This window comes from Arachis ipaensis, chromosome B4 (genome assembly GCF_059453495.1).
Source record: "Arachis ipaensis isolate K30076 ecotype BB chromosome B4, ASM5945349v1, whole genome shotgun sequence".
Classification (NCBI taxonomy): Eukaryota; Viridiplantae; Streptophyta; class Magnoliopsida; order Fabales; family Fabaceae; genus Arachis; species Arachis ipaensis.
Window position 1 is genome coordinate 48,925,955 of NC_142439.1, and position 8,406 is coordinate 48,934,360.

The window sequence follows — 8,406 nt, forward strand, 5'->3', positions numbered from 1 at the left end:
TGGTGGTTCTAGTTGTATAATCATGTATTGAGGTTGCATGCTTATAAAAACTTGCATGGGAGCTCATAGGCAGGACATGAAGTTCAAAGAAGTATTGTGGAGATTCTAAAAAATTTATTGATCCAAGAAGCAGCAAACAAAACAAAAGAAAATAAAGAAAATACAAAAACAAAAAGAACATGGCCCAAGGCTCTGAGCATCAATTACTAGGCAAAAAAGAAAGAAGAAACAAAAACTCAAAGAGTTGTTATCCTAGTAAATGCTTGTGGTCGAATTGTGTCAAAGAAAGAGGCTTGAGCAAGTAAATCCTTAGGGGTGCTTTAACACCTAATACCTTAAAACCAACTGGTTTAGGAGTATTGATTGAAAGCTTATCTAAAGAGCCGCTTTGAGACATGACACTTAGAGTCAAGGCCAAAGCAAAGAAACCATAAGCTGCTTCAAGGTGATTACATATAAAGAGACCTCCATGATACCATTTGGATGAAAATCCTAAGACCTAAGACATCCAAGATGTAGGGACTAGTAAGCACTGAGGCCCTTGCATGAGCACATGATTTAGAGTTTACCCCACTGTCACTTGATCACTTCACTCACAGGATAGTACATGTAATTTTTTAAATCCATTCTGATTGAAAGAACCTTCGAGCATAATTCCTTTCTTGCTTGGGGACAAGCATGCTTTAAGTTTGGTGTTGTGATGACAAGTCATCTTAGCCTAGTTTCACTAGCCTTTTTCTTTTGTTTTCAATTGATTTATGCACTTTCTTGAGCCACAAGCAAGCCAATTGGGTAGATTTTCATGTTTCCTTTGATTTAATCAACCATAGATGAATTAATGTAATTTTATGGGGATTTATGCTATAATTGCCACATATTATGAAAGAATGACAAACTCATGATTTTGAGCATAGCTTTGATGTGTTTGGTTGTTTGATGATGGGTGAAGAAAGCTTGGAGAAAGGTTGAAGCAAGAAGGAATGGCTAGGAGCAAGAGAGAACAAAAAAGTTTGAGCAAAAGTTTGCCTCAAACTTTAGCTCAAACTTTCGGATAAGTGAAAACACACCAGGGAACAAAAAGCTTGAGCAAAAATTTCCCTCAAACTTTAGCTCAAACTTTTGGGAGAAAAGCTTGAGCCAACGTTTGCCTCAAACTTTTTGGCAAACGTTGGCATCACAAATCAACACCCTGGAGAGAAAAAGTTTGCACCAACGTTTGCCTCAAACTTTTTGGCAAACGTTGGCGCCATGAGTGTGCATAAGGGGGCCAACGTTTGAGCAAAAGTTTGACCCCAAACTTTAGCTCAAACATTGTTAGCAGCAAGAATGGGGTTGCTGATGTAAAAAGTTTGAGTAAAAATTTGCCTCAAACTTTTACTCAAACTTTTACCCAAGCTTTTATAATTCCCAACCCGGTTCACTTCGGTTCTCTCTCCAACTCCAAGAGCAATCAACCAAAAGCAGCTGGCAATACTCTTCTACGCTTCCACTTGACAGGTTCAGCAGCTGGCACATTTTGTAAGGCGGGCTCGGGACCAGACAATACAAACCCTTCCTGCTCCTGTCTATATCTTCGTATTTATTTAAGATTTTGACAGTTATTCCTGCATATGTAATAAAAATCATTTTTGAATGACGTTTTAGTTTTAAAAGACAGCCTTTTATCGTCAGCTATAGCTATAAAAACCCATGCATAGCTATCTTAAACTCCCTGGTTGCAATGCGGTAGCTTTCTACGGGGGTCTATTACCAATCAACATAAAAATTCGCGTCAACTTCGGGAGATTGAGCTTCAGTACCTCCTTTAATTTAATTAATTTAATGAACACTACAGGCCTAACTTATTATTCGATATAATGAGAAGCACCTTTATTGAACTAGAACCCTTATCCCCCAACGGATCTACCCAGTAATGTGTGATGAGTTCCGACCTCGAAGGCCCATTCGTCGTACGGAATGAGTATGACTTGGCTACAAGGGAAAGAAAGCGCCCAAGAGATCTAGCTTCTTGGAGGACCGGTTGCTAGCCCCATCATCATCCCGAGCTTTTCCTAAGGCGGGATTGGCGGTCCCATGCCCATATTGAGAAAGGACGAGCCCTATGAACTAGCTCTTCCGTGTCCGCCGAACTGTACGATGGAGGGCTTTCCCCATTCGAGTATTGAATTTTCCCAACCGGGTGAGCACCGTTAATGTCTCTAGTAGATAGACTCTACAAGGAACCTGGCTCAGAGGAAGAAGGACATTAGTTTGAAGTCTCGAGTCTCTATCCCCTCTCTAGTGCTGCTTACAAGGACCGGTTTCCCTACTACCGTGTAATGGCGATATTTGCCTCGAAAGCCTCGGCTTGCTTCGTCTCCTAGTGGTGCTTTCCCGTGGAGCGACCGTGAGTCAGGTGGAGTAGCCCTATTCCACTCCATCTACCTCCCGAGACAATAATCCACCAATAGATTTTTTTGTCGAGGTAAGGTAGAGGATAAGAGGTTTCCTAGGCTGTGCTGAGAGAGGGTTGTAGCTTTATTGTTGGTTTACCTTTCCATGGCAGGGTTAGTGGGAGTGAGTTGGATACTTCTGCGGGCCACCAAGCAGCACAAGAATCCCGAAGCCGTTAATCCTTTGTTTCCCGCCAATTCCCTCACCCCGTTCCACTCCTTCAACGCCGCCGCCGCGGGCTTCGGTTTCGCTTCCTCCGGTGGTGCTTTATCTTCATTCCCATGAGGTCGCGGTACCCTATCGCCGAGATCTTGTGCAGCGCCGGGAAGTCGGAGGCTTCCACGACCATGGCGCCGATGTTCATGACGTCGTGGAACCTCCCCGACGACCGGAGAATCTGGACGGCGCTGAAGCAGGGTGTTCTGGCGGCGTCGGGGTCGGCGGGAGAGGAGAGGATGTTGCTGATGAGGAACCTGACGGTGCCGATTAGGCGGAAGGTGCCGACGGCGTAGATGGCGACGGAGATTCCGGAGGTGTCGCTGGCGAGGAACTTGTCGTTCCAGGTAGGGTTGTGGCCGCCAACGTTGTCAACTCGGGTTCGGAGCTTGGTGGAGGGGTCGATCCATGTGAGGGCGTAGGTTTGGAGCCTCTGCCGTGGAGACGAAGGTGGCTGCAGTCCTTGTGCTGAGATCAAGTTGATCTCCAATACTTGCTCCTGCATCTTCGCCGGCGACGCCATTCTCTCTCTCTAGAACCCTACCGCACCGCCGTCTTTCATTCTTTCTTCTTCAATCTCCGGCAAGATCGACGGGCGTGATGAACCAAGAAAGAATCAACGGTTCTGATTCCGGCGGAGGGAAGAGGTGCCTGATGATGTTGAGAGAAAAGGAATGTTATCGTTCGAGCGCAAGCACTAAGTAAGTAAACTACCTTATGTTTTTGATTTAACAATTGGGATACAGGTTTCACCGTACTTATAATCCATCTTTCATTATATGCTAATTTCTGTCTTTGAGTTGAGTTTATAGTATAGCGAAGCTCAGCTGCTGAGGATAGACTATCAGTCTTGTTTGCTATAGCTTGAATCCGTGATTGACCTATATCTAATAAATTGTTTGCTAGCTTGACTCCAGAACTAGTAGAAGGAAGAAAGCGATGATCGGTCTATCCCATTAAGTACCATTAAGCGTAATCCCGTTAGCCAATGAAAGGACTACTTTTCTTGGCCCAGGGCATGCCTTTACTCCAACAGCGGCGAGGACACAGAGCTAAGCGAGAGACGAGAAATGCGATAAAACTGCTTCTGCTAACAGTCCTCTATTTTCTGTATCGGCCGGCATCTTCTTTCTCAACCAGTCCTATGGCACTTATTGGATGGTCTCCTTTTTGTAAAGGAGTTTGGACTTTACAATGTTCTTACGGGGTAGTTTCCCGCTGCATCGGTCGGTCAAAGATCACCCCTAATTTTATTCAAAAGCTTGCGGTTGGCATGGCTGTGTGAGGTGCTCGTCGATCTCTCCGAACCGGTATACCCAAAGCCACTGACCAATCCCTGAGGGAGACGTCGAAACAACATCTTTGAGCCCAATAGTCTCCCCTTGCCTTATCCAGCAAATAGGGGCTATTGTCCAGCTCGAGCCGTACAATGCGAAATCGCATTGACGATTCCTTTCATTTCGCACAACAGACCCTTGATGGGACGGCCCTTCTCCAGGAGAAGGAGGAATTACATTATCCCCCGTCTCGGAGGACGAGCCCGGCTGTGTGGAATAGGTAGGCGTCGGCTGGTTCACGCTGGACGCCGAACCATCCCCCGAAACCATAGAAAGGATTACACCTCCTTCGTTCGAAACTACTGGACAAATAATTGAAAGCAATAGTAAGCCCGTATAAATCCTAAAAGAACCAAGATACAAGGCGACCAGAAAATAAAGGCACGTATCGATAACCAAGACAAGTCCCCTTCCATAACGTCTAGTTAATGAGACCCCAAAAAAACCCCGGAGCGCACAACAAAAAAACAAGACTATCCCATAAAGGGGGATAGTCATTAGACTGCTGCTTTGTTCTGATCCAAAATAGAGCAACCGTCCTACAAAAGCACCAACTACGGAACCAAAAATTGGAATTAGTGGAGACATGACAGAAACCGTTCAAAAAGAGCTCTGCTCCCAACCAAAAAGGGGAGACTTGTTTGTTGTCAATCGCCGGTTGGGTTTACCAACCAAGAAAGAATTGGGAAAGATAAGATGCACAAAGGAAACTTAACTGGGAAGAGTCGCGAGAGCTTCCACGCGCGTGTCGCGCCGCTATATGCTGTCCCCTACCCAGGAGCTAGGCTCGGCCCATACAGTACCAGGGAGGAAGCCGATAGCATTAGGAAGGAGAATTATCAGCACTTTACACAGAGAAAGCATGATGAACAATTAGCTGCTGGTAAACAGTCCCATGCCAGCTATCACACATCTCACTTTACGCAGAGTCAGCGCGAAGAAAGGCAGATCAACTTCCTTTCTCTTACTTACGACATTTTCATTTCTAGTTAGAGGAGCAGACCACTCTAACTTACTTTATCTTAGATAGAGCTATGATAAATGTAAAACTCACCCACTGAAGAACTAATGTGAGCTCGGGAGGAAATGTGCCTCGTACTTTGCTACAACGATCTTTGTATGTACGGGTATTGATAATGGAAGAGACTAGATCAAATAGGGCAATTCGTAATGCTCTCTTCCTTCCTGTCCTAACCTAAATAAGGCTTGTCATCCCTTACCTATGCTCATCGGGTGGCATTCTTCTTAGTTCTGAGGTATCTAATGCTGTCTTTCCAGATGGATTATTACTTATATAATAAATTAGTAATTATAATTGTTGCTACTACGGTAAATAATACTATTCTTATGTATGGACAGTCCAGGAACGAGACCTTCACCTAACCCTCAGAAGGTTGGCTCGTTGTTAACAAGCAAATGCGAAGGAAAAGGCTTCAATCTCACATTTCGATGTCACTGCTGAATGAATGTGGTTGCTTGAAAGGAAAATTTCACATATGGAAGAGATAGGATTCACTCACAGGAAGAAAGCGGCGAACTCCAGAGAGAGGGGAGGCGCCCTCAACCTCTTAATCAAGCCGGAAGTGAGGGGCCAAAAAGCATTGATTTCCAGGTCTATTATACGTTATTTCACCGATGCAAGTGCCGAGTTGTTTCGAGTCTCAGAATCCGATCCTCGCTCAGCTCCAGCTGAAAATGTCTGATATGTAGTCCCATTTTCCGGTAGAAATGATGGGTTGAGTCGGTAAACTGTCATGTAAAGAAAGGAGAAAGTGTATAAATAGATGAAGATTTAAGTTTCTAGAGAGCTTTCTTTTCGGTTTTGGATTTTGCAGTTTGTAGAGAGCTCACTTTTACATTTTGGCATTGTTGTTATAATTCAAGAGAATTTGGGGAGGAGAATTGATCTCTCTTCCTCCTTGTTCTTACTTGATTACTCTTTACTTTTCTTGCTTCGGATCTTGGGTGGAGAATTGAAGAAATTCTGTTTCAATCTCACCTTGGGATCTTGTTTAATTTTACTGCACAATTGAATTTCAGTTTCTGATAATTGCTTCTTCTTCTACTTTCTCTGCAATTTACATTTCCTTTGCAATTGCTCTTGTTGGATCTAGGAAGGCATTGAGATCTAGACTTGGTTATCTAGTCTCTTGAGTCCTGAGATCTAGATTCCCATTTTCGATTCTCTGTTTAATGCTTTTCAAGCCCATTTACAATTCCGTTTTAGATCTGATTCAATTCAAGTTATCTTCTACTCTTTTGTTTGTTGAATTTTACTTTTCCTTGTTTAATTTATGCAAATCCAATTCCCAATTCCCTTTACAATTCAAGCCATTTACATTTCTTGCACTTTAAGATTCTACAATTTACATTTCTTGCGTTCTAAGTTTCGGCCATTTAATTTCTTGCTCTTTAAGATTCAGCACTTTGAATTTCAGTTCTCTTTAATTTCATGCAAATTGCCCATTCCCTTTACTTTCCATGCAATTTAAATTCTGCAAATCACAAATCTCTCAACCAAATCTTGATTCGCTTGACTAAATCAACCACTAAACTAAAATTGATCAATCCTTCAATCCCTGTGGGATCGACCTCACTCACGTGAGTTTTATTACTTGATGCGACCCGGTGCACTTGCCGGTGAGTTTTGTGTCGGATCGTTTTCCGCACATCAAGTTTTTGAAAAACTTGATGTGCGGAAAACGATCCGACACAAAACTCACCGGCAAGTGCACCGGGTCGCATCAAGTAATAAAACTCACGTGAGTGAGGTCGATCCCACAGGGATTGATGGATCAAGCAACTTTAGTGGGTGATTAGTTTAGTCAAGCTAACATTGATGTGAATTGTGTGAAATTGTAACCAACAGGAAGTAAAGGACAATGAATTTAAAGTTGCAGAATGTAAATTGGCAAGTAACTTTAAGAGCAAGAAATGTAAATTGCAAGAATCTTAAATTGCAAGAAAAGTAAAATTGCATTAAATGTAAAGGGGAGTGGGTGCTGGAAATTTAAGAGAGAAATAGATCAAAGCTTAGAGAAAATTAAACTTGCAGGAAAAGTAAATCAGATCATGAACAGAAATGTAAAATGCAGAGCACTTGCAGAAGAATTAAATTGCTTGAATGTAAATTGAATTCAGTGAGAACATTAAGCAATGAGAACCAAAGATCAAAATCAAGCTCAATGTAAATTAAATTGTAAAATTGCAGCAAAGGAACTTGTAGTAGAGGAGAAATTAAAATTGCAGAAGAAGAAAACAGAGAGAATTCTCAAGGTGAGATTGAAACAGAATTTCTTCAATTCTCAACCCAAGATTTAAAACAAAAAGAAAAACTAAAGAGAGAGAGTTCTGTATTCCTAATGCTCCCTAGTGGAGCTCGCCTCTCTAATAAAATGAAACAGATGCCTATTTATAGGCATTTTTACAAAATAAAAATGAAATTCAAAACAAATTACAATTAAAATGAAATTTCTATTCTAACAATCTCTTGTGCCTTTGAGTGGTGTCAATTGGACCCTTGCTCTTGATGGAATTAGGTTGACAAAAGCCTCTGTTGATTGCTCTTGGAGTTGGAGAGAAACCCATTGTGAACCGGGCCATGAATCATAAAAGTTTGAGTAAAAGTTTGAGTAAAAGTTTGAGGCAAACTTTTACTCAAACTTTTTATACCAGCTGCCCTTATTTGCTGCTACCAACGTTTGGGCTAAAGTTTGAGGTCAAACTTTTAGCCAAACGTTGGGCCTTCTTGCATGCATGTTGGGGTACTACTTTGTCTGCTTGTCAACGTTGCAAATTTCATGCCCACTATAGACTATTATATATGGTTAGAAAGCTCTGAATGTCAGCTTTCTAACCCAATTAGAATCACTTCAATTGGACATCTACAACTCAAGTTATGCTCATTTGAAGAGGACAAGGTCGCTGGCTTTGGTGTGCAGCGTTTGAGGTAAAGTTTGCCTCAAACGTGGTCAAAACGCCAGTTCTGGAGGCTCAAACGTATTGTCCACCCCATACTATTATACATTGTTGGAAAGCCCTAAATGTCTACTTTCCAATTCCGTTGAAAGCGCATCATTTGGAGCTCCATAGCTCGAGTTATACTCCGTCGAAGGTGCAGAGGTCAGTTGGCCTCACTGCAGGTTGCCACCATGTTCGTTTATGCACATTGCGGGGCAGTTTTCTCACTCAGTTTTAGTGTCCACCATGCAGTGCCATATATGCTTGGAAAGCTCTTGATTCCTACTTTCCATTGCTTTTTGAATCACCTCATTTGGAGCTCTGTAGCTCAAGTTATTCTTGTTGGAAGTATACCCCTTGTATGCATGTGTGGCGCCAACGTTTGCCAAAAAGCTTGAGGCAAACGTTGGCGCAAGCTTTTGCTCCCTCCAGGGTGTAGTCAAGCTCCTCCAAAAGTTTG

At 42.6% G+C, this 8,406-nt stretch overlaps 1 pseudogene across 1 annotated transcript; it reads right to left on the minus strand.

The window, feature by feature from the left end:
* Positions 1-1,822: 1,822 nt before the first annotated feature.
* LOC107637788 (uncharacterized) lies at positions 1,823-5,750 on the minus strand (annotated as a pseudogene). The gene has a single exon (XR_015880576.1). The product of XR_015880576.1 is annotated as an uncharacterized LOC107637788 (transcript).
* Between the last annotated feature and the right edge of the window lie 2,656 nt (positions 5,751-8,406).